Source organism: Candoia aspera, chromosome 5 (genome assembly GCF_035149785.1).
Source record: "Candoia aspera isolate rCanAsp1 chromosome 5, rCanAsp1.hap2, whole genome shotgun sequence".
Taxonomy (NCBI): Eukaryota; Metazoa; Chordata; class Lepidosauria; order Squamata; family Boidae; genus Candoia; species Candoia aspera.
In genome coordinates, this window is record NC_086157.1 from 112,089,477 (window position 1) to 112,115,663 (window position 26,187).

Here is a 26,187-nt window from a genome sequence, read left to right on the forward strand (position 1 = left end):
TAGGACTAGGTAAAATTGCATCCGGGTGTATTGTCAGCCCCACGAAGTCGACCAGACCAGGAAATCAGCTCCACAGGAAGGCGAAAACTATTTGTTATTGAGATGGGCTATAATGACAGAACCTTGCAAGTCTGGTTGTGCTGAGCCTTTTCCTCCTTCTTATACTCCAATGAATCAGGGGGGTGTCTGCCTGAGCCACTTCCTAATATTATCTCATTTCTCAGGACTTAAAAAATGTTTCAGCCCCCTTTGTCTAGGTAATGGTTCCTGCATATCTCCATCAAAGTCATCTTCCTCATTCTCTATAGGTACTGAAGGAGCTATCTGATGGTCTGTCTCACCTTTGAGAAATCCTGGATAATATTTGAAGTGCCAGATGAATGGAGGAGAGCACCTGTCTGGATCTTCAGAAAAGGGAAGAAGTGGGATATAAGGATCTACAGAGCTATCTGACATTGATAACTAAGAAGACTCTAGGGAAATCACAAATAAATCTGCCTGTAAGCAACCTGAAAGCAAGAGGGCAATTACCAGACATCTCCATGAGTTTATCATCAAAGACTCCTCTTGACAGAACAACTCTATCTCATCCTTTCATTAAGCAACTTCCTAAGTAGATTGTGGGAATGCTGTATGCATAATATATCTTGATTTCAGCAAAGCATTTGACAAAATACCCCATGGCATTCTGATTAGCTAGTTAATTAAATGTGGGCTGGAAGACCTAACGATTAAATGACTACATAACTGACTTGAAAGTTGTACTGAAAGAGTGCTTAGTAATGGTTTTTCATCAAACTGGAATGAAGTGTTGAGTAGGAGCCATCATGTTCAATCCTGGGTCCTCTGCCCATCAACATTTTTGTTATTTATTTGGATGAAGAAGTGGATGGATGCTTATCAAATCTATGATGACATAGAAGTGAGACAGTTAATACCTAGGAGACAGAAATAAAATCCAAACTTATCTTTAATAATAATTTAATAAATTATCCTCATCTTCTTGAATAGTGAGAGGAATGTGCTGAAAATGAATTTAACAAAGACAAAGGCAAAATTCTTCACATAGGAAACCATTATCAAATATACAAGTATAGGATGAAGGGTATTTTGCTTGGTAACAATATCTGTGAAAAAGATTTGGAGATTACAGTGGACTACAAGCTGAATGTATCGCCCATGTGATGTGGCACTAAAACCGCAGGAGCAATTTTAAGCCGCATCAACAGAAATGAAGCTTTCAAATCACGGAACGTAATCTTCCCATTTTGTTCTACATGGGTCAGACCCCACCATGAGTCCCCAGATGTGGGCCTCAGACGTTAAGAAGGATTCAGAGAAATGGAAAGAGGTTCAGAGAAGAGCAATGAGGACGATCAGGGCCTGGAAACCAAGTTCTTTGTAGAGGCGCTGAAGGAGCTGGAGATGTTCAGCCTTGGAAGAGAAGGTGGAGAAGAGATTTGGACACTCTCCTCAAACAGAAGGCCACGGAGAAGATCAACACTTGGTATTTCTCACTCCAAACCTGAAGATGCAGAATAATGGGTGGAAGTTACTGGAACACAGATTCCCGCTGAATGTTTAGGAAACATTTTCTAACAATAAGGATAATATGACAGCGCAACCAATTATTCTGAGAACTGTGGATGTGCTCAAGCAGAGCTAGACATTTGTCTGTCTGCTGGAAAGACTTTAATTTGGATTCTTGCAGTGAATGGATGTTAGCCTCATTAGCCTCATTATCTTACTATGATTCTGTGATTCATTCTCTATGAATAGCTGACACTGTCCATGAGAATGTGATCTACACCTTTCTGTACCATTTTTGAGATGTGTTTATGTCCCTTGAAACAACAGTCCTTTCAAGTTAATTGGTCAACTGACTAAAAGTCACAGAATTAATCTACAATATGCACTCAGATTTCAGCTGAGTAATCATCTGAATTTCAGCTCCACTTATTATTTATTTGTATATTTATTTATGTTTCAAATTTAGTCACCACCCATCTCGCTCAGAGCGCGACTCTGGGCGGTTGACAATAAAACAAGAATAAAATACCAGTTAAACTACAGTAAAACAATAAAACAATGCAATAAAAACAATCATTTCCATAGTGATGCTGTTTCCATAGTGGCGCTGCGGGTTAAACCGTTGAGCTGCTGAGCTTGCCGATCGGAAGGTCGGCGGTTCGAATCCAGGTGACGGGGTGAGCTCCCGTTGCTAGTCCCAGCTCCTGCCAACCTAGCAGTTCAAAAACATGCCAATGTGAGTAGATTAATAGGTACCGCTTCGGCGGGCAGGTAACGGCATTCCATGTAGTCATGCCGGCCACATGACCACGGAAGTGTCTACGGACAAACGCCGGCTCTTCGGCTTTGAAACCGAGATGAGCACCGCCCCCTAGAGTCGGACACGACTGGACTTAATGTCAAGGGAAACCTTTACCTTTATCTTTATGGTGTCCTCTGACTGCCAGTTGGTGTTCGTGGATGCGCTCTGCTGGTCTTCTGCCTGCCTGTCCTACATAGTGGCTGTTACAGTCTTTGCACTGTATGTTGTAAATAACTCCTGTTTTTTCTTCTTGGGCTATTGGGTCTTTTGGGTTAATATATTTTGAAGAGTTTTAGTTGGTTTATGTGCTACAGTGACGCTGTGCGGTTGTGACAGTCTGTAGGTGGTTTCTGAGATGTTTCTGATGGGTGGCAGTGTTATCCTTCTCATGGCTGGTGTTGGTTGGGTTGTAGTGGGTTGGGTGGTGAGGCACTTTGTGATGCAATCTTATTGTATAAAGAAGCTCCCCCGACTTAGTACCCCTCCCGGAAGAGCAGAGATCAATGGAAGTTATACTGTTTCACAACCTCAGCAAGTTTAGGATGTGTGGGTTTCAACTCCCAGAATGTTATTATTGAGTGCAGTTCTCTTGGTTAGTAATATTTTTCATTTCTGATTTATTTATTTATTCAAATATTTGCCACCGCCCATCTCCCCCCAGAAGAGGGACTCTGGGTGATTTACAATAAAAATTCATTTCTGATACTCTGAATACTAACGTTATTATTAATAATAATCTCTTCCTCCTGTGATTTTTGTAATTAATTTCCATTTCACTCCTGTTTCGTAAAAAGGGGGACAGGCCTACATCTTAGTAACATAATTTCTCTTTTTCTTTTTTTTTAAACCATGGTTCTTTCCATACATAAATGTATTCTGATATAAACTGAACTATCAGTTTAAGATTTCTTCCATTGTTAGTCATGACGTTTGCTAATATTTCACATCTTGTTTAAGTTTGCTGTTGTTTCCTCTTCACTTTGTTATCTTACCTTGAGCCAAGAAAACAGAAATTAGCTATCATTCATGGACCCCCACAGTTGGTCAAAAAAGTCAAGATGGCAGCTGGAATGGTGCAGCATAAAGCCATGCAAGTTAAAAGGGGGTGGGGCTTTGTGCAGTTCTGACTACCATCTTGACTTTTTTGACCTTGCAGATGCCCCAGTTACAATTCTTCATCCTTTGTCTTGACTTTACTGTGCAAGCTGGTTAACATACAGGTAGTCCTCACTTAATGACCACAAATGGGACCAGAATTTTGGTTGCCTAGCAAAGCGGTCATTAAAAGAATCTGACCTGGTTTTATGACCTCTTTGTGGTGGTTGTTAAGTGAATCACCCTGGTTGTTAAGCAAACCACATGGTTCCCTGTTGGTTTTGCTTGCCAGAAGCTGTCCTGGAAGGTTGAAAATGGTGATCAGGTGACTGCAGGGAACACTGGGAAGGTTGTAAATGTGAGGACCGGTTGTAAGTTGTTTTTTTCAGCACTGTCCTAAGTCTGAACCATCACTAAACAAATGGTTGTTAAGCAAGGACTACCGGTACTTCTGTTTGACATTAAGCCACATTTTTCACTTTTGCTTTGGACTTTCCCAGTGAGCTTTTATTCCAATGGGTCTTCACTTTGGGCTCAGAAAGTGAAGTTTTCTGCCCAGTCCGATCGCGTCTTCTAACCTTGCCACTTTTACGATGTATTTGCGCTGTAAGTGAAATCAGTCTCTGCCCTTGGGTTTCGCAGCATTCCTTCCCCGCTGTTCAGACTAATCACTTAATACGAAATGTCAGGCAAGGGAGGCTCCCACGGTGGGAACTCCAGCCATCATCACCGTCAGAGTAACAACGCCTTAAACTTTTCCCCAGCCGGCCTTTTGGCTGCCCGGCGACCCGGCGTCGCCCCTTCCCCTCCTCGCTCGCCTCCCGCCCCTCCCCTGCGGGGGGGCAGAGAGCCCCCCGCCTCCCGTGCAAAATGCATATTTAAAGGAGGGGGCGGGGAAGCCATGCAGGACGTGCCCGGCAGCCAATGGGAGAGGCGGGGCGAGTGGCCGAGGAGGCGGGCCCTGCCGCGGTGCTCGGGTGGGCATAGGTAAGAGCCCGCCGGCCCGCCGCTCTCTCCCTCGCTGCCGTCTCGCCCGACCGGCGGCTGTTGCGACCGGAGGGGCGCGCGCCCGCCCGCCCGCGGGAGCGGAGGACGGCGCCGGGCTGGCCGGTTCGCTGCGCGCGGGGACGGCGGGCTCGGAGGAGGAAGACGGAGCTGAGCCGGAGCCGGTGAGTCGCGGGCGCGCCGCGTGGTGGTGCCCGGTTCGCCCGCCCGCCCGCTGCCCTCCGCCGCGGAGTTTCGGGCGAGGGGCGGGCGGGACCGGCCGGGCGGTCGCTCCGTCCCGCGGCGAAGGGGAGAGCCGGCTGCTCGCGCCCCGCCAGGTCGAGATGCTCGGCGGCCGCCGCCTCGCCCAGCCGCGCGGGGGGCGCGCCTGCCTGCCTGCCTTCCTTCCTTCCTTTCGCGGGCAGCGCCGCAGCCGCGATCCTCCGAGGAGGCGGACCCGTCCCCGTCCCCCTTCGCGCTCCATCCCGCGGAACAATGCGCGCCGCCCGCCCCGATCGGCGCGCCGGGTCGTCCCTGCCCTGCCCTGCCCTGCCCTGCCGCGCCGGGTCCGTCCATTCATTCGGCGACCCGCTAACAAAGGCGCTCCGCCGGCCCCGCCGCCGCCGCCGCCCTGCCCAGCCCGAGGCGAGGCTTATCGGCTTGGGGGCTGGGCAGGAAAGCTCGGAGCCTCGGCCCTCGTGCCCTGCCTGCCCTGCCCCCCGTTGGGCAGCTGCCTCTTGAAGGCCCACCCGAAAGAAGCTCAGGGAGGCTCCAGGCGTTTTAGCTCTACAACAACCCTGTTAGGTAGGTTGGACCCAGAGAAAGAGAGAGAGCGCCTGGCCCAAAGTCACCCAGTGAGTTCTCTGCTGGGGTGTGTGTGTGACTTTCCTCTCCCCAGCCCAGCGATCACTTCCACCGACTCCATTCACACGACCCATTTAACCAGCTCAGTTAGAAGCCCAGGGGCTGCACTAACAAAGCACAAGGAGCTCCGTTCGTTTAACCATGGTTCATATTTGTGGTTGGCCTGGGCTTTTCCCTAAACCCAGCCTGCTTGGCTAGCCTATGCAGCAAAAGATTGTGTAATCCCCCCAGGTGGAAAAAAAGCTGCCCTAAAATCTTAATTTCCTTGTCTTTGGCTGCATTGAGTTGTGTTGCAAAGCAGAAAGATAGATAAAACTTTTATTGTCATTTCACTATACACCAAGTGTACATTAAAATGAAATTTCGTTGCATTGGCTCAAGCAATAAAATAAGAATATTATAATTGCTACAATATGTAATACCCATTCTTTACCCATTCCACTCCTTTAATCTTTATCCCTAATAAATATCAGTCCTACACCCAGCATGTGCACCCATGGAGTGAGAAGGGATTATTAGGAGTTCAGGAGTCTAATAGCCCAGGGGACAAAACTAATCTAGCCGTTCTACATCGGATGCAGCAGAACTTTTTCCCAGAGGGCAACAAGGAAAACAAGCCATAATGGGGGTGGAAGGGGTCACTAACAATATTTTGGGCTCTGGACAGACAGCGTGTATGCGCTGTGTCCTGAATGAGAAGAAGTGAGATCCCAATAATCTTCTCTGCTGCCCTCAACCACCCACTGCACAGAATTCTTACCCGAGGCACTGCAGCCTCCAAACCAGACAGAAGTACAGCTGGTCAATACACTCCCTATTGCAGGTGTGTCCAGCCCACGGGCCGCACGCGGCCCTGAACAGCTAGTAATGCGGCCCCAGGGATGAAGCGCTCGAAGAGTAAAATTAGAATTAAAATTTCTGACTGAGAACTCACTGAGAATTGCAACCACTTTCATGGATGCACTAGTTTCACAAAAACAAGGTCAAATATCCCACTAGTTTTATGTTGCCCTCTTTTTAAAAATTTCATAATAAAAATATAAAAAAAATAAATGAAGTTTTATTACTTATATGCTTTAACTATATTATATATTTTATGTGTGGCCCGAGGCAATTCTTCTTCGCTCAGTGTGGCCCAGGGAAGCCAAAAGGTTGGACACCCATGCTCTATTGGGTTCAAAAAAAAAGGGTTGTGAGTTTTGGGTTGGGGTTAAAGCTTTTTTGTACTGTGAGGACCAGAATGAGACAAAAAGTTCTTCAGGTAAGCCCATCTGGTCATCAGCCATAATAAAGGCATTGATTAGTTGATTGCTTGATTGCTAAGTTTTCTCTGCGTGCGTGTGGCTGGGATTGTACATCATAGTAATCTGGTTTGATAAATCATGGCTTAGGGTTAGACTGAGCCACCTGCAAGGCATTCACCACAAAATTCACCAGGGTTTACAAGCCACAGTGCTGAATTTAATAGTACCCCCCCCCCAATAATCTCTCTAAGAGTTTTGCCTGGTGTGTAAAATAGTGTATTTCTTGAGCTAATCCTGATTCTGAAGAACTGCATTCCATAAATGCAGCTTTGTGCTTTTCTAACACTTTGTTTTTGTTTGGGGAATTTAAATTTATATTCAGAATGCTGTAGCGGGAGCTGATGATGGCTAAACAGTCCTTTAACCATTCAGTTGAAGGTTGGATTGTAGTGGGTTGGGTGGTGAGGCACTTTGTGATGCAATCTTATTGTATAAAGAAGGTCCCCCGACTTAGTACCCCTCCCAGAAGAGCAGAGATCAATGGAAGTTATTGTATTTCTCAACTTCAGTAAGTTTAAGATGTGTGGACTTCAACTCCCAGAATTCCCCAGCCAACATGGCTGGGAGGGAGGGCGGGGAATTAATAATGGTTGGAAAGAGAAACAGTAGAAGGATCAGCTGTGGGACAGTAATCTTTCTACCAACTCGGGCATGGATGGAGGGCTCTTCCCGAGGGTGTGTGTCCAAAAAATCAAGATGGCAGCCACAATTGTGAGGTCGTGGCTACCATTTTGAATTCTTCAGCCCCAACCCCCAGAGATGCCTCTCTCTGTTCCTGCCTCCTGTGGTGGGCTGTGAGAATAACCTTGAGGAATGGGAGGAAGAGCGACAACTGGTCAGATAAATGAAACTTGAGTCCAAAGCAGAAATGTAATTGGAGAATGCGTCTCCAATTAGACCCTCCCTAGTTCTCAGGAACCTAAAGGCAGGGGAGGAGGGTGGTGCATTCAGATACTTGCAAGCTTCTGTTACTCTAACTCTGCAGTAAAGGTGGTGTTAGTATTCATAACTTTGGCTTCCTTGTCTGGCCTACCTCGAAGGGCTGACACCGCCCAGGGATGTACCACTTTATGGGGACCAAATTATCGAAATAGCACAGGGTGTAATTAAAGGCGAGTGAGGCAGGCAGAAGAAGCGAGGAACTGGGAAAGGTTGGCATTTCCACCGGGGCAAAGGGGATGTGGATCGTGGATCGCCTTCTCTAAGGTGTGACCCATTGAGGGGCATGTGTCAATTGTAGGCGGGGTTAAGCAAAGTAGTAGGTGGGGACAGCCAAAGACCAATCTGCCCACCCTTCCTCTTTCTGGCACCCTTTTTTCTCTTCCCCCGTCCCTGTGCAACAGGTGAGCACAGATGTCCCTTGACCCTGAGCCGCTTCCTAGTGCAGAACATCTGAGTTAAACTGAGGGCTGGATGTGGCCCAAGGGCTGCCAGTTGCCCACTGTGACCAGAGAAGAAGTCACATGACCACGTGGGAGAATCTTGACTTTTTATATAGGATGTTAATTGTGCAGTCCCAGATGCCTTCTGATAGAAGAATCCACTTAATTCGGGAAAGGCTTCCATAAGGTAGATTCCAGATCTTTCTAGACAGTAGCTCCCATCAGCCACGGCCAGCCTGGGAATTCTGACAGGCGACAGGTTCTGCCCGCAGAAGATGGCTGCTTTGCAACGCAAACCCCACTTTGTGTGCGTCTGTGCTGATGTTGGACACACGTAATGCATGGGGTTGCCTCGTTTGATCCCTTTGCCACCACTCCTGACATCAGTGCCATGTCTGGATCCAAGACTCTGACCATGTGTGATTTCCCAGAGCCCTCGGTGGGAGCGCAGGAAACGAATTCATCGTGGTTAGTGGCCTCCCCTGTGAGCCGGGCATAGGATCCACAGGCTGGGTAATCCTTGGGCAAGGTGACAAGGGGGATTGTTTTAAAAAAGCAGAGCTCAGCTTTTTTTTAATGCTTAGTTGAAGAAAGCCTTTTTGGACCAGCATTTGTTTTTCTCCCCGTTTAAGTCCTAGAAGTAACGTGGGTGGCTTGCAATCATAAGTTGGCAGCAGTGTCTCCCATCTTCCAGATGTGTGGACTTCAACTCCCAGAATTCTTGGCAGCCTCCGTGCTGTTTCTGTGGGAAGATGGTGGCGTGAATTGCTGAGATGTGGTTTGCCACTGCCTGTTTTTAGGCTTCTTTCCCAGGCTAGCCTTCGGTCTGGATTTCCTGGTGGTCTCCCATCCAAATACCAACCAAGACTGGCCCTGCTTAGCTTTAATCAAATCAGCCAAAGTCAGCTAGGTAGTGCCAAAACCCTTTCCTCCAAATTTCTCTGCAAATCCAAGGAAGATCTAGCAAATCTCATCCACTGAGAAGTTTCCCTACTCAAAACATTGTTTATAATTCACTGAGATTTATTTGTTGGATTGATACGAAAAAGCCCTCCAAATCTTTTCCATCAGTATGGTTTCATATACCTCAACAGTGTGGAAGATGGTTTGGAGTTTGGAAGGTACGCTCGCAGGTTCACACAACACACCAATCCTGGGTTAACAAAAGATAATTGCTTTGCTTACATATTATGATGCTCAAACAAATACAGGTAGTCCTCGACTTATGACTATTCATTTAGTGACCGTTCAGAGTTATGATGGCACTGAAAAAAGTGATGTATGACCGGTCCTCGCACTTAACGCCTGTCGCATCATCCCTGCAGTCACGTGATCAAGTCAGGTGCTTGGCCACCGGCTCGCACTTAACGACGGTTGCAGCATTTCGGGGTTGTGTGATCGCCACTTGCAACCTTCCCAGCCGGCTTCCAACAAGCAAAGTCAGTTGGTGAAGTCGGATTTGCTTAATGGCCACAGTGATTTGCTTATCAACTGTGATGATTTGTTTATCAACCATGGCGAAAAGGTTCATAAAATTGGGCATGGTTCACTTAACAACCAGTCCCAATTGTGGTTGTAAGTTGAGGACTGCCTGTAATCTATGTTATGGCATAATTTGATGGCCTGGTTCTCACTGCATGCTGAATTGCAAACTACGTAACGCATCTGGGCTGAGTTCAGCTGGCTGAGTTAATCCACCCAGTCAGCGGAGGGCGCTTGCTTTCAGATCTTGCCAATGTTTTGCGTGGAGCGATGTCCGTGGGAAATTTACCCACTTCTTTGAAGTCTTCCAGCCTTGTGGACATTGGTACGTCTTCTGGTGTTCAAATCTCGCATTCCCTCCAGAGGTTTTCTGGCTCTCAACCTTGCAACAATTTTCTGAATGAATTGTGGCGTTCTTGCCGCAATTTGGAAGCTCCGTCGATCTTGGTGGGTGGCTGGTGGCTCTGTGGGATGCAGAGATCCTGGCAGGCGATGCTCTGGGTTTCCATTGAAGCTTCTTAACAAGAGCCATGTGTGATCTTCCAAGCAAGCAAGCAAGCTGCGCCCGTTCCTTTCTCTTCCCCTCTGCTCCCCTCCCCACTTCCTGCACAGGCCTCCCTGCCCATTTCCACAAACCGGTTTTTCCATCGAAGGAGGACCGGAATGCTGAAATTTTGGATTTCGTGCTCGTGAGCCAAGAAGCAGCTAACCAGTTGCTTGAATTTTATTAATAAGCCCCCTCTCAGGCCTTTGGAATACGTTTCCTGAAACTGTGCTGATCAAGACTTCTGGTTGGTGTGTGTTTTCACCCAGGGAGCAGCGCTCTGCATATGAACAGGAACCCACTTTATGGGGGCTCCATCCTGAAAGAGGTGCATGTTGGGGTCAGTGCCTGCTCTCCCCTCTCTGCATGCAGATATATTGAACATGCCAAGACTGGGAATGTTTCTGTAAGTGCTGGGAAGTAGAAATTTGGAAAAAAAACCCCAAACTCTATACGTATTCATGTTTTTAATTGTTTTAAGGTAGTGTTATATTTTGTAAGCTGCCCAGAGTCCACTGGAGCGGGTGGCTAGATTTCATAATAATAATAATAATAATTTAAAAACACCTTCAACCAATTGCTTTTAAAGCTGAAGCAAGGTGGAAAATAGGGGCCCAGCTCTGGAGTGAGATGTGTGAAGCTCCTGGAGGAAAAAGGGGGCAGATTTCTTGTAGCTTCCTCTGCACTGTGTGCTTGTCCCTTACGATTCTGTTGCAAAAGATGATTGCTCAAAGTGTGCGAATTGCTGCCGCCGTCCTGGCTGCAAGGCAAGCTTGGTGCTTCACACAATTGTTGCTGTTTGTAACTTTCCTTTTCATCACTGTGTAGCACAGTGTTTCTCAATCTTGGCAGCTTTTAAGATGTGTAGACTTCAGCTCCCAGAATCCCCCAGCCATAAAATGTGTGGACTTCAACTCCTAGAATTCCCCCATGTTGGCTGGGGAATTCTGGGAGTTGAAGTCCACACATTTTAAAGTTGCCAAGGTTGAGAAACTCTGGTGAAGCACCGCCTTCTCCAGTTTTTGCCCAACGGTAGGGCCAGCCCTATTATGGGAATGCACCCCTTAAGTTTATAATGGGGCTGGCCCTACTGTTGTGTGAGGTGCAGGTAACAGGCTAAGCTGCTGAAATAAATAAGAAGGAATAACTAAGGTGAACGAGGTGTTTGCTTGGGAGGCAAATCCAATCGGGGTATCTTTCACTGAGCCATGAAGTCTGTAGCGTGAACGCAGCCAGCCAGCCTTGACCCTTATTCCCTGGTTCCTCAGCTCCAAAGCCTCACAGGGTAAAGTTTTGCTTCACTGGGATGAATTTTCCAGCATCTGCTTGCCCATTTCTGTAATCTTTGGGGTCTCCTTGGCAGGGGAGGAAACAGAACCGTTTTCAAGACATAAAAATCTGTCTCCCTGAAAGAGGATTGGGAGATGAGGGTGGGTGCAATTTTATACACAAAGAGTCATCAAGCTTTTAAAATCTTTGCTAAAACAGATTCATCCCAAGGTGCATATGAAATTCTCTTTTTAGCAGAGCAGTCCTGGTCATCTCTTGATTGGGAGGTTTTTTTCCTTCCTTCCTTCCCTCCCTCCCTCCCTTTCAGAAGGAAATAATTTTACATATTATATGATCTGGAAAACGATACGACAAGGCTGTCTTTGTGGGTGGAAATGCTTGTTTCCTTTCCAGACCAGGACACAGTTTTAATTCTTGGGGGCTGTTTGAATTTCCTGCCGCTCGCGGTATCCCCCATAATGAACCGCTGACGCCAAGCGGGTTTAGGTTGGCAGGTCTGTTAAACCATGTGGCTTGCTGAGCTGAGTTCGTTTTCCTAGTTTACTAATTTAATGTCATGGATCAAAGTCAACACAATCCAGGAGCAGGAGAAAGAAAGTAGGAAGGAAGGAAGGACTCGCTCTTCTTTTTTGCACTAAAAAGGAGCTAAAATAATTGCTTCAGAAATGCTGCGCTAGCAGTTCAGACAATAAGGGGCCCATTGATGGAAAGCTGGATTTTCTTCTTTCTCATCCCCTCTGTTAATTAATTTTCTGCTTATTTGAGAATGCAACCATGATATTAGGTTGAATCTAGCAACTTGGGGCAGCTGGCATTAGATGGGTTCAAGCAGAAGGGAGAGAACCATGTGTCTGGGATGCTTTCATTTGCATTCCGGCACTGAGAAGGGGGCTGGACTGGATGGCCTCAAGGGATATTGATTCTATTATGGTTGACCCCGTTGCAAGGATCCCGCAGCCAGCAAATGCCTTGAAAACTTATCTAGACATGGGCTAGTGGCTTGACTGGTGAACTGCAGTCTTATTTTTGCCTACTTCTACTCTGGCACTAAGAAAATGATTTGTTTGGGAATTTTATAAAAATTTATACAGGCAATACACTGCATGAGCAATGCACTGTATTGCCTGTATAAATTTAGGCTGACTGATTTTGTGTGTGTGTGTGGTTTAAAAAAATATGCAGTGCTTTTGCATTTCAAGAACTACGTCAGCTTTAGAAAAAGAAGTCGAGGGAGGAGGCAAAAGAAGGAAGACTTGTCTGTACTGGTCACCGTATACTTGGAGTGACCCGATCGTGGGCATCTGCAGGGTGTGTGTGCAAGGGGGTGAGTGATGTCACCCAGGCATGACATGGTCTGCATACTTCGTAATTATGCAGTTGCATTGGTCAAAGCTTGCTGCAAAGAAGAGACAAACCAGTGTTTGTAAAAAGTCCTGCATTTGGAAATAGCTATTCCAGCTGTAAAGGCAGAACTATTTCTATCCTATGTGAGATACCAGGATCCCTTTGCCAGGGGAAAACCAGGCAAATAAACCAGACCACCATTGCATAAATAAAGCTGGATATAATTAGAACTGTTGGTCTGTTTCCCCTTTCTCCTGTTTAATAAGGAAGTGTGTTTCTATATTACTGTTTTTGGATTTGCACACCATATTAAGTCAAAATGTGGTTTTGAAAATCATTGCTCATGGCTTACTGTGATACATGACCCTGGGCGGGGGAAGTATGTGGCTAGATCCAGGTTAGCGAAACGCAACTTCCTGTGCCCAAGAAAATGAACAATATTTTAGCTTAATGTGAATTCTGGTTCACACATGCAGTGCATTGCTCATGAAAATATTTGGTTGAGGAAATATGGCACATTTGTTGGATGGAAACTCAACTGAGTTCAGTGAAACCTCCTTTTATGTTGAGGATCAGCTGATTTACTGCCTATCCTGTTTCTAATGAGCCCCAGGGTAGAGTTAATTCCAAAAATGCAGTTGAATTAGCAAGTAGAAAAGACTAACACTTGATAATGCTCGAAGTCGCCTGTATCTGGTAATTCCCCATCAGGGGAAAAAAAGCTAGCTAAAAGCTAGGTTAAAACAGATTTCCCTGATCACCTAGATCTCTACTTGGCAGGATCTTTTACACAAGAGAATATCCAAAAGTAATTTTCCTCTCCTTTAGCCAGAAATGGCAAATACCACTCAACTATTATCCAGCATTCAATATTTGTTACTGTATTCTCTTATCTCAATAACAGTCACAGAAATAAAATGGAGCAACTGCAGAGATGCTTCCCTGAATATCTAAGATAGGTGACAAGACAGGATAAATAAACTACAATTGGCAACGATGATTCAAAAGTTATAAATGAAAAGAAATCACAATCAAGTCATCTAGATATAATTTAGCCCTGAGTCAGGACTTTAAAAATAGCATCAGGGCTGAGGTTCTATGCCAACTGTGTAACAGCTCATTGTGTTCATTAAATCTGAATCTTCGAATATTTATCTATCTATCTATCTATCTATCTATCTATCTATCTATCTATCTATCTATCTATCTATCTATTTCACAGCAACAAACACTGAGCTGCAGCCTTGCCCCAAAACTTTTGTAGAATCATGGAATTTTTGAAAGTTGAGAGGAACTCAGCTGAATGGGGGCAATCGCAGCCTGGCAAAATTTATATTGCTACTGTATTAAGAAGTTTCTCCAACCTTTAGGGTTTGGAAAGTCTTCTGATATTTAGAGAAAACTTTGTTTAGTCAAAACCTTCTTCCCTGTAGTTCTGACCCACAGATCCCCATTGGAGCATCAGTGAGGAGATTAATTTTTCTTTTTTTGCTAGAGAGAATTTCAGAAGGCCGAAGACAGCTATCATGTCTTCTCTTTAATCTTCTCAAGATTAAATCTACTCAGCTCTGCCAGTTGGAAATGTACCCCCTTGGCCTAGGTCCGCACAACTCATCAGCCTAAGCCAGTGTTTCTCAACCCTGGCCACTTTAAGATGGGTGGACTTCAACTCCCAGAATTCCCCAGCCAGCCATGCTGGCTGGGGAATTCTGGGAGGCGAAGTCCACTCATCTTATAAAGTTGCCAAGTTTGAAAAACACTGATTTAGAGCAAACAGCTGTTTATTTGTTACTGTTTTACTTATTTAATGCATTCCTGTCCTCATTCTCCAGGCTCCGGATGCTTTATAGTCTGTAAAACCAGACAGAAAAACAAGCACAATTAATCTCCTTATGCAAGATTCTAATTAAAAAAAGCAAAACTATAGGTAATAAAAACGGTTAACAGTTTAAAAAATGCACCAAACGTCAAGCAAAAGGCAGCCCAGTGCAACAAACACCCGCTTAAGCCTGCAATTTTTGGCAAAAGAAATCCATCTTCACCCCTTTCTTAAAAGGATGAAAAAGTCCTTTGTGAGTGTCTGGGGATCAGTTGTTCTGTAATGATGGGGTACTGCTGAGAAGGCCTTTGCTCTCATCTTTTGGGGGGACCCAAAGCCCCCTCTTGTGTATTGAATGTCTGGAATGGGCCAATTCTGCTTGGACCACAGAATCTGCAGAGCAGTAGAAAACCAATCCAGGCTCCGTCAAGTTAAAATCAGCAGTTTGCTTTATATTTGGAATCGGTCGAGATTTGAGCTAAGTTCAGATCTCACTTTAGCCGTGCAGTAAACCTGGGTAACCTCTTCCACCGGCCCTTCACCCTAGGCGTCATCACATGTGATGAAACACATATTTGTGTTGCGAATGCCAGCCCTTCGTGCATGAGCGTGGTGCAAGTATGAAAGGGCAGGCCCTGGACTGTGACGTCACTGCACCAGTTTCGCCACCTTGGCATCCTTGTGGACACCTGTGCCCACTGTGCACCAACCAGAACATCTTGGAGGAAAGGCAGAGAAAGACACATTAAAAATGAAAACAAAAAACAAAAAACACCACTACCCGGCCCTTTTAGTAATTGAGTGCAGGTGATGACACTGAAGTTCTAAATATATAATTGGAATAAAGTTTTGCAGTGCTGTGGGTGGTGAAGTTGGTGCTGGGTCGGTTTTGAAGAAGATTAGCCTTTAATTCAACGCTTGGTGGTGAATAAAACTCGTCCAATGTGCCCGTTTAATTGACCTCTGGGTGGGCAGAATTGGGGATGTTAGGCTCTAAATTGTCGGATCAATGCTGTGTTTTCATCTCCCCCATTCAGTTCTTGCACTCTTTTTTTTAGGGTTGAGCTTCATGGTGTATTGGTTTTAAGCCCTGCCATGCTGATAGGTTATATGTGTAATGTTTGCACTTAAGCTTGGGTTTATTATAAACGCCGGGGGGAACTTCCAGATGCCTGATCTGCAGGGAGGATGTTTCAGCTGGCAGAACTGAATCTCTGCACAATCAAAGTTGCTTTTCCTTCTGTTTTTTTTTTTTGCTGGTTTGATTAATCCATCCGTTATGAACCACATAACTCTCTTCAAAAACAGCCGAGGAAAAGGGAGGCTGTGCTGTTTATCTGCAACAGGCTGGCAAGTTATTCTGGAATCTCTCCTGGGGCTGAGCAAGCTTGATCCTTGAACTTGAGTACCCTGAAATTTCCTGTTGTGATCAACCTGTTAAATAAGCCAATACAGTATAATAAATAAATAATAAATAAACAAGGTGGGATAGAAAATAAACAAATAACAAACAAATAAATAAATAATAAAATACATGCAAAACCATTACTTAAATGGTTATCTGACTTCCATGGAGTCAACTCAACCAATAGATGGCAGCAGAGAGTTAGTTTGAGGTGTTGTCTCTTTGCTGCCATCTTATGGTCAACCTCAGTTCTCGCAGCTCTTATATGGCAACCGGAACTATGGTGGACGTTGCCTTTCTTGGCTGTCTCAATTCATTGCCCTCAGCCATACTCTGGCTTATTTGATTCTGGTTTAGCCTGTTTTATGAACTCAGCCATTCTGGTTCTTAAACCATGGTTTATGATTTAGTGCCCTGTGCATTGAGTGTCACTGCTGATAATTACATGGACACATCCCAGCACCATAATGTGGTAGTGGTTCACCATTCCAGAATTTTTTCTTTTTTCCTTTTTTTGGCTTCCAGTCTAGGTTCCAGCATTGGGATTTCCTTGTGGTCTCCCATCCAAGTATTTCCCAAGTCTGGTTTTGCTTAACTTTTTTTTTAGATCAGATCAGATAATGCAGGTGCTGCAACTAATTTAAGAAGAATTATGGGTTGGGGGTTGTATTAATCCCACCCTTATGTTGATTATTCAGCTACTGTGCAGAAAATGTTGCCTTTTTCCTGAGGCTTGTGAGGAAATACCTGAACTAAAGCAAAAATCTGTTGGTATCTGCAAGTTAGTATTTACTCTGATGATCAGATAATTTTCGAAGAGTCTAACATAAGTTCTTTCCGATATTTAAATTATATTTAAATTGTCAACTAAATTCTATTAAACATGGCAAGGAACCCCTCTCCCCACCCCTACCCTTATTTAATTTGCCCACAGGATTATTCTTAAATTATTAATTGCTTATCTCTGTTTCATTGTTTTTTCCAAGCAGCATTTTTTCAGCTGCAGAACTTGTGAAACACGTGAAGAGTGAAGAAGCTATTTTCCAGTCCTCTGTTTAAAAATTCATACTGTTTAAAAGCAAATGTGCCTTAAAGGGAGGCAAGTGATGTGACGCACATCATGGTGTCATTGTGCACATGACACAAATCACCTAATGCACACAGGCGTCCTGCAGAACCCCAATGATGTCATGCATACTATGACATCTTCCTGCAGTGCAGTGACGTCATGGCATGTGTGATGACATCGTAGCTTCTCCCAGACACCCGTGAGACTTTGGCTAACTGTTGCACCTTTGGTTCAGCCCCATCTGTCTTCTTAGATTGAAACGTTCAGCCATCACCAAGGACATCCCGGCTGCATTCACGTAATCTGATTAACCTCGTTATTGAAAGGAGCCGTTTCTGGATTCGTGCAATACATTCAGCCATAAACTAAATAGACAGGATGGGTTTGTATCACTGGCTAAGCCAGCAGAACTGGGCCAAACCAACTAACCAAGTTTAAAACTAACCCGGCTTAAGTTATACAACCTCTCACTCTTAACAGATCTGGCAATGCCGATTGTGTGGACACGTAGAGAAGGGATTCCACGTGACATGTTTGTCTGAAAAAATGAAGCTTTTAAAAAGATTGCGATGAAAAGGCATTCTTCCCATTTACTTGGAGCACTTTCGACTTGATTAAAATCTTACCTTTCTAGATCTCGAGGGACAGAGATGTGATTCCAGGCTTCAAAACAAGCTAAAACGTTCAGGATTGTTTTCTGATCTAGTTTTCATATGGGACAGTTTTATTTTTTAAATGGGCTCGTGTGGTTTTCCTTCACCAACCTTCAACACAGCTGTAATATTAGAAGGCTTGGCTTAGGGCTGTGCTTTTATTTATACAGTGACCTGATAGCTCTTAAAAATAGCCTTGAATAAAGTATCCTGTCCTTATTGGGATGGCCAATTTCCTGATTTTAAAACCCCCCACTCCCCAAAATATTATTGGTACTCAAAAGTAAGAAACTGAATTTTGATAGGGGAGGTCTAAGAAGATAGGAGTCTGTAAATGGATAAAAAGGGATCTGTGGTGCCTGATTTTTGCTATGGCATTGGAGGATATTCTGGAGAACCTGCTGTAATATTTATTACAGGAGGTTTCCTTGAGGTCAGCTGCTGACATTAAACTGGAAGGTTGGGTCAATATTGCTCCCCAGGGTCGTCATCTATGAATTGAAGTCGATCTAAAGTTATCTTGATGGCCATCCCAAAGCAAAGATTTATTGGCCGGGTATTATTGGAAACATCCCTTAATTGCACCAAAAAAAAAAAAAAATCCATGGGGCTGGCAGTTTAGAAATTGCCTAGTCAGCCCAAAGGAAATGGAGATAGCACATTTTCCCCAATAGATAACTCATAACATTTTTTTGGGGGGGGGGTTGAATCTGCAACTTTTAGCCCCTTTCTCCTGGCCTGTGTCTCACCCTTGCTGAAAAGTAGCAATGCAACTGCACCATTTTAAGGGGGGAGTATGCAGAAGTATGTAGTGTATAAGCATAAAAATTGGTGGTACATTTTAAAAAAATAAGAGCTAAACTTTCCAAGGAAAACAAAGAAACTTAGTTTCAGCACTGGGTCCTATCAATTTCCTTTCCTTCTTTCCCCTCACAGGTCCCAAAAATACTGCCTCTCATCTCACCTGTGCTTGAGAGGGGAGGCTAATCTGGCCTTTCAAATTATTATTATTATTATTATTATTATTATTATTATTATTCCTTCAAAATTATTTGTTATTGGAGCTGGGATCTGTGAACAGAAGCGCCTGATGTATGCCCCGGCCTTGTAAAATCTCCGTGGTGCTTTCCAGCTCCTTGGCCTATTTGCTGAGCTGTAAGCAGGGACGTCTGCAGGAGAGGTCAAAAAAGTCAAAGGCTTGCTTCTAAGCCAAGCTTGTAAAAGAAGGGGCGGGGCTTCAACCACGGGGGTATCCACCATCTTGACTTTTTTGACCCCCCTGTTCAGTGCCTTGGCTGTGAAACTGGGCTAACATCTGGAATCTCCTTCAATGAGGACCAGATGTATGGCAAAATCAGCTCCCCGCTGGACTAATACTTGCAAAAAGTTTTTTAATGCAATCGCCCCACTCCACCACGAAGCAGGTAATATTTGGGGTTGAGACCAATCATGGGAGTTTGCTTTGGGCCAACCTTTGGGCTCTGTGTGCAGAATGATACAGTATGTTTACTTTTAAGAATGATTTATTTGAACAAGCTAGGATCAGTCAACATGCTAAGTCCAGTTTTTTTTTTTAATTTGAATCTCGGCTTTATCTTTCTGGCTTAAAAGGTATAATGGGAATCCAGTGGTGGCTATTTGTATACCATGGCTTAGGTTTTGCTTTATGAATGAAGTCAATTCCTGTTTATTCAATAATCCTGGCTTAGCATGCAGTTGCTTTGTGCATTGTTGAATGTAGGGAGAACCTAGTTTGTTTAGCTTGGCTTACTGAACTACGTGACTCAGCTTGTGAAAGCAAACCTGTCTTTTAGTGTGATGTATGATCCCATGCAGTGTTTCTCAACTTTGGCAGCTTTAAGCTGTGTGGACTTCAACTCCCAGAATTCTGGGAGTTGAAGTCCACACAGCTTAAAGTTGCCAAGGTTGAGAAACACTGATCCCGTGGTTTGTCCAATAAACTACAGTGAAAACACAGCATCACTGAGCATGTGTGCAGTCCCAACTTTTTGTTTGTGTAAATATCTTTAGGATTAAATGTATGGTTTCCAGCATCTGATTAGTCTCAGTCCTGTGTGTTTAAAGGCAACCTGGGACCAGTTGAAACTCAGCGATCCAGATTCTGCCAAATTTCCCAACACTCATGAATTATGCAAGGTAACTCATTCTGCAGAGGTCGACTTATTTTGCATAATTGATTGTGTTTCTGCTATTGGCAAGGAAGACCACTTTATTAAATATCTGAGTGTTTTTCTTCACAGAAATCCTGATCGCTCCACCTTTTGTGTCCAGGTCAGCAAAGATTTTTTTCTCTTTCAAGGGAACTTGGTAGTCATGAGAACTAGAATCTTGGGCTTTTAAAATTGGGACTGGGTGCCTTAGAGCACTAGGGTCCTGGCTGATGCCAAAATCATTACTTGAGGAGTAGCGTCTGAAGTCTTTGGTTATGCCATGACTGTACATAGAACATAAAGTGTCTTTCTTTCTTCCTTCCTTCCTTCCTTCCTTCCTTCCTTCCTTCCTTCCTTCCTTCCTTCCTTCCTTCCTTTCTTTCTTTCTTTCTTTCTTTCTTTCTTTCAAATTTTGTCACCGCCCATCTCGCACGAAGCGAGATAAACAGAAAAAGTAGATGTAAGCCTTATCTTGAGACTTCAAGTCCCAGAATTCCCCGGAGGTTGTGGGTTCTCCATTTTTGGAAGTTTGTAAGAAGAGGTTGGACAGCTATCTCCAAGGTTGCCTTAATGCTTGAGAAACATTGCATTCATTCCCCGTGCTGGCTGGGGAATTCTGGGAGTTGAAGTCCATGCGTCTTAAAGTTGCCAAGGTTGAGAAACAGTGCATTAATTAGTTTTACTGCACACTCAGAGGAATGGACCGGACCAGGGGTTTGCAAACTATGTGAGATCTTGATGGGGTTCCATGTGAAACTAAAGGCCAAAAAAAAAAAAAGTTCACTCAAATGCAGCTAATTTTCTACCACTAGAACTGTGGATCAGGAGTTCCAGAATTTTTTTTTTAAGTAACAGGTTCTGCGTCCTGAAAATTTTTGAAAAGTATTGCTGTAGCAGAGCCCTTTCAACTGTACCGCAGTGGTTTAATTGGATGTATTTTGCACCAGCGGTGACTTTCCACCTCCTTTTTCTTTTAATCCCTGGAGATGTGGAATTGCTGGCAGCTACTGCTACCCTCCAGTCACTTTGGCTGGCATTGTCCAAAGGCATTCAAGCATATCTTTGTGGTGGGAGGGGCTAGAAACTTGATTTTCTGCTGAATGGGTGATTTTGGGGAGGCAAGGTGGAGGAAAAAAGGGGGTAGATTTTCTGCCCAGCTCCACATTCTTTCTGTGCTCTTTGGAATATTGGCACATGCCTGCTTCCAACCAGTTGGAACCATAGCGGGAATGAGAGAAATTCAGATACTGCAAATAAATCTTTGAAACAGCAAAAAGGATGGCGACTGGAAAACATGGCAAGAGCACAATACTGATCTTTTAGTTTACATGTTTGTATTTTGTTGATTAGTTTAGCCTAATAATAACAACCATTTTTATTGCTGTTTTAAAAAATAGTGGGAGAATCACTTACCATGCCAATTCGGACAAGGAGCTTTATTAGATGTGTAAATTAAATTCCAGTAATGGAAAACCTCCTAACTTTTTCTTCAAATACACTGTAAGTCCTACCCAGCAGAGAATGGTCACGTAGCAGCTTCCTTCTGTGCTGTAAATCTTATTTTTAATATCTTAGATTGTGGAGTTCTTGGTGAGCTCTGAGCTTGGTTGTTGACTTGCAAACGTTTCGTTAGCCAACTAGGTAGCATCATCAGTACACAGTTACCTAATTGGGTGATGAAATGTCTGCAAGCCAACAGGCAGGCTCAGAGAGCACCAAGGACCCTACAGTTCAGCCCTGAGCTACAGAGATTCTCTTCTCTTGGATATCTTGTTATAGATGTATGGATTTTTAAAGATTTCTCTTCCATTGATTTTTTTTGATGGCAGACAAGGGAATATGCTATATCGTAGTTGAGATTTGGCTCTGCAAAAGAGCTATCCCGCATGGTAGCTCTGCATTTGTCAGTGAGTCTGCTTATTTGTATGATTTAAAAAAAAAATCTGTTTCTCCTCTGATTTTTTTAAATAGCTCTTGCTGGGGCACTTTTAACCCAGCCTGGCAGGATATTGATAGTGAAAATATTTCTTTGGTATAAATGTTGTCTCCAGGCAAAAATGGGTATGATCAAAAACAAAGATGGCAAGGACCTAACAGAAGAAGAAGAGATCAAGAAGAGGTGGCAAGAATATACAGAAGACCTGTATACGACGGATAACAATATCGGGGATAACTTTGATGGTGTGGTCAGTGAGCTAGAGCCAGACATCCTGAAGAGTGAGGTTGAATGGACCTTAAGAAGCATTGCTAATAACAAGGCAGCAGGAGATGACGGCATCCCAGCTGAACTGTTCAAAATCTTGCGAGATGATGCTGTCAAGGTAATGCGTGGTATATGCCAGCAAATTTGGAAAACACAAGAATGGCCATCAGATTGGAAAAAATCAACTTATATCCCCATACCAAAAAAGGGAAACACTAAAGAATGTTCAAACTATCGAACAGTGGCACTCATTTCACATGCCAGTAAGGCAATGCTCAAGATCCTGCAAGGTAGACTTCAGCAATTCATGGAGCGAGAATTGCCAGATGGACAAGCTGGGTTTAGAAAAGGCAGAAGAACTAGGGACCAAATTGCCAATATCTGCTGGATAATGGAAAAAGCCAGGGAGTTTCAGAAAAACATCTATTTCTGTTTTATTGACTATTCTAAAGCCTTTGACTGTGTGGACCATAACAAATTGTGGCAAGTTCTTAGTGGTATGGGGATACCAAGTCATCTTGTCTGCCTCCTGAAGAATCTGTATAACGACCAAGTAGCAACAGTAAGAACAGACCACGGAACAACAGACTGGTTTAAGATTGGTAAAGGAGTACGGCAAGGCTGTATACTCTCACCCTACCTATTCAACTTGTACGCAGAACACATCATGCGACATGCTGGGCTTGAGGAATCCAAGGCTGGAGTTAAAATCGCTGGAAGAAACATTAACAATCTCAGATATGCAGATGATACCACTTTGATGGCTGAAAGCAAAGAGGAACTGAGGAGCCTTATGATGAAGGTGAAAGAAGAAAGTGCAAAAGCTGGCTTGCAGCTAAACCTCAAAAAAACCAAGATTATGGCAACCAGCTTGATTGATAACTGGCAAATAGAGGGAGAAAATGTAGAAGCAGTGAAAGACTTTGTATTTCTAGGCGCGAAGATTACTGCAGATGCTGACTGCAGTCAGGAAATCAGAAGACACTTAATCCTTGGGAGAAGAGCAATGACAAATCTCGATAAAATAGTTAGGAGCAGAGACCTCACACTGACAACAAAGGTCCGCATAGTTAAAGCAATGGTGTTCCCCATAGTAACATATGGCTGCGAGAGCTGGACCATAAGGAAGGCTGAGAGAAGGAAGATCGATGCTTTTGAACTGTGGTGTTGGAGGAAAATCCTGAGAGTGCCTTGGACTGCAAGAAGGTCAAACCAGTCCCTACTCCAGGAAATAAAGCCAGACTGCTCACTTGAGGGAATGATATGAAAGGCAAAACTGAAATACTTTGGCCACATAATGAGAAGACAGGACACCCTGGAGAAGATGCTGATGCTGGGGAGAGCGGAGGGCAAAAGGAAGAGGGGCCGACCAAGGGCAAGGTGGATGGATGACATTCTAGAGGTGACGGACTCATTCCTGGGGGAGCTGGGGGTGTTGATGACCGACAGGAAGCTCTGGAGTGGGCAGGTCCATGAAGTCATGAAGAGTCGGAAGCGACTAAACGAATAAACAACAAATAAATGTTGTCAAATGGGAATTTGGCAATTCCCTCCCTCCCTTTTTTTGGGGTGGTGGTAGGCTCCATCATTTTACAACATAGCTTCTTGGGGCACTGACTCAACTGGATCCTTTCTGGATTCCCCCAAATTTTCAGCATTTCTGACCTTTCATTGTCTCTCCCTTCCCCTCCTGTTAGAGATTGTTATGGAAAGATGTGTCCCTTAGAATAGACTTGGGGTTCCTCTATAATGCCTGTAAGTATCAATGGGTCTGCAGACCCATCTCTTAGTGCCCAGTAGTTTATACCCCTGGGATTTCCTGGTGGTCTCCCATCCAAATATTAACTAGTTCCAATCCTGTGTAGCTTTTTCTGCAGTCAACCAAGGTCAGCTAGATTCGGATACCCGATACCGGTGATTTTTTTTAGCCAAAGCAGCCACTCCTGCCACATTTTGCCTCAGAGGATGAGATCCTCTGGTGGATCCCTTTCCTCTCCCTCTGAAATTTAGTAATAATCGCTATTTACATGGAAAGGGCCTCCCCTTGAAATCTTAAACTTCAATTATTTGTTTGAAAGATCTCAGAGATAAGGACACTTGTGTAGCCTCCTAAGATTAGCATCAGGATGGAGTGGTTAAATGTGCAGTTTCCCCTCTTTCCTATTTCGGTTTGGATCAGGGGTGCAAGTGTGTTAACTCCCAAATCTTCAGAGGACTGCCAAAGGTGATATTGGTCTGGAACCAGATGTGTGGCCATCTCTGGAGGGCTTCATACAGGTAGTCCTTGCTTAACACCCATTCGTTTAGTGACAGTTCAGACTAACAACGGTGCTGGGAAAAATGACTTGCAACTAGTCCTCACACTTACGACCGTCACAGCATCCCTGTAGTCATGTGATCCTGATTTGGGTGCTTGGCAGCTGGTTTGAGTTTATGACTGTCGCAGCATCCCATTGTTACAGGACTGCCATTTTCGACCTTCCCAGCTGGCTTCTGGCAAGCGAAATCAGTGGGGAGCCACGTGATTTGTTTAATGACCACATGGCTTGCTTAAAGCCTGTGGTGATTTGCTTAACAACTGCCACAAAAAACGTTGTAAAATTGGGTTGGATTTGCTTAATGACCCCTTTGCTTAGCAACCAAAATTCCGGCCCCAGTTGTGGTTGTTAAGCGAGGACTACCTGTACTGAGGAAGAGGGTTGTAAGATCCAGGATTCCCGAGATGTAATTCAGTGTTTCTCAAACTTGGCCACTTCTAAGATGTGTGGATTTCAACTGGGAGTTCTGGGAGTTGAAGTCCACATATCTCAAAGTGACCAAGTTTGAGAAACAATGGAGTAGAGGCTCAGCTGCCACCTGCCCTCGCTCCTAACTGGCTTAATCCCTATTCACAGTTCCTTCCAGCCAGCTACCGATCCCAAATCTCAGTTTTTCTATTTCCTTTTTTCAGCAGCTACTTTACATTCTGCTGGCTGGGAATTCTGGCAGTTGAAGTCCACACATCTTGAAGTGGCCAAGATTGAGAAACATTGATGTAATCAAAGCCACCGTTTCAAAGACCCTCTTCCATTTAGGAATCCACATTAAGGCATTGCCAAAAAACACAGGTTGCAGTGGGCAGCTGGGTCTGTGTGAACAAAATCCCACCTTTTTTATGTGCAGTGCATGGACCTGGCTGCCATCTTGACTTTTTTGACCCCCATTAGTGCCTGTGAAGAAATATAACAACTCATACTGGTATTATAGTAGGTGCAAAATCTTGTCCCTAATTCACTTGTTGTTCTGCTGTTTTGTTTGTGTATGTATTTATTTCATCCTGGAGAAGGTCTATTTATGTGGTTGCTAAGAATTGATACCAACCTGATATAATCCATTTTTTTTATTAGTGAAGTGTAACAAGTAAACAGTAAATCACTGAAACCACAGCAAAAGAATGTGTACATCAGTGCAGTTAAAATAATCTCAAGCTTGAAGGAAAAAAAAACAAAGGATCTATCTAATATTCATATCAAATCCATTCAGTTCCTAAATTTATTATTAAATCTAGATTGTATAGAAATGCGTTGCTTCAGCCTCTCATTTTGAGCCTAGTAAGACCTTCCAAAAATTGATGAAGAATGAGTATTGTGCACCCGTTCTTTAACACCAGGAGTTTAAATGTCTTTCCATCTACATAATATTTTGCTCTTTGCTTGAATGTTTTGATGTTGTAAGTCACCCAGGCCTTTTGGAGTGGGTGGCTGTAATTTTTTAAAAAATAATTAATTAATTAATTTTCTATCCCACCTTTATTAGTTTCATAAATAACTCAAGGCAGCGAACACACCTATTACTCCTTCCTCCTCCTCTTTTCCCCAGAACAACAACCCTGTGAGGTGGGTTGGGCTGAGAGAGAGGGACTGGCCCAAGATCACCCAGCTGGCTTTCGTGCCTCAGGTGGGACTCGAACTCACAGCCTCCTGGTTTCTAGGCCGTTGCCTTAGCCACTAGACCAAACTGGCTCTCTTAATTAATGTAATAATAATAATTTAATAAAAGAGTAGATCAGAATTGTCATCAGGTCGGTTGGAATAGGCTTGTCTGAAACACAGATAAAAGGAAATATGGGATTGTCTGTTAATTGATCAACTGGCAGGTGGGATCTAAGTTATGGAAAAAAACCAAGTATATATAAATAGATGATGCGTTATTTGCTGCTGTCAGACATTGCAATAAAAATAGTTGATTACGATTTGGGAAAGCGGCC

The 26,187-nt window shown here is 44.0% G+C and overlaps 1 protein-coding gene across 1 annotated transcript in view; it reads left to right on the top strand.

Moving 5' to 3' along the window:
* Positions 1-4,467: 4,467 nt before the first annotated feature.
* Positions 4,468-26,187, top strand: part of PAK1 (p21 (RAC1) activated kinase 1) — an 80,337-nt gene continuing 58,617 nt past the window's right edge. The window contains exon 1 of the mRNA XM_063305951.1: positions 4,468-4,596. The gene's annotated coding sequence lies outside the window, so the exon portion shown is untranslated. The remainder of the gene's footprint in view (positions 4,597-26,187) is intronic.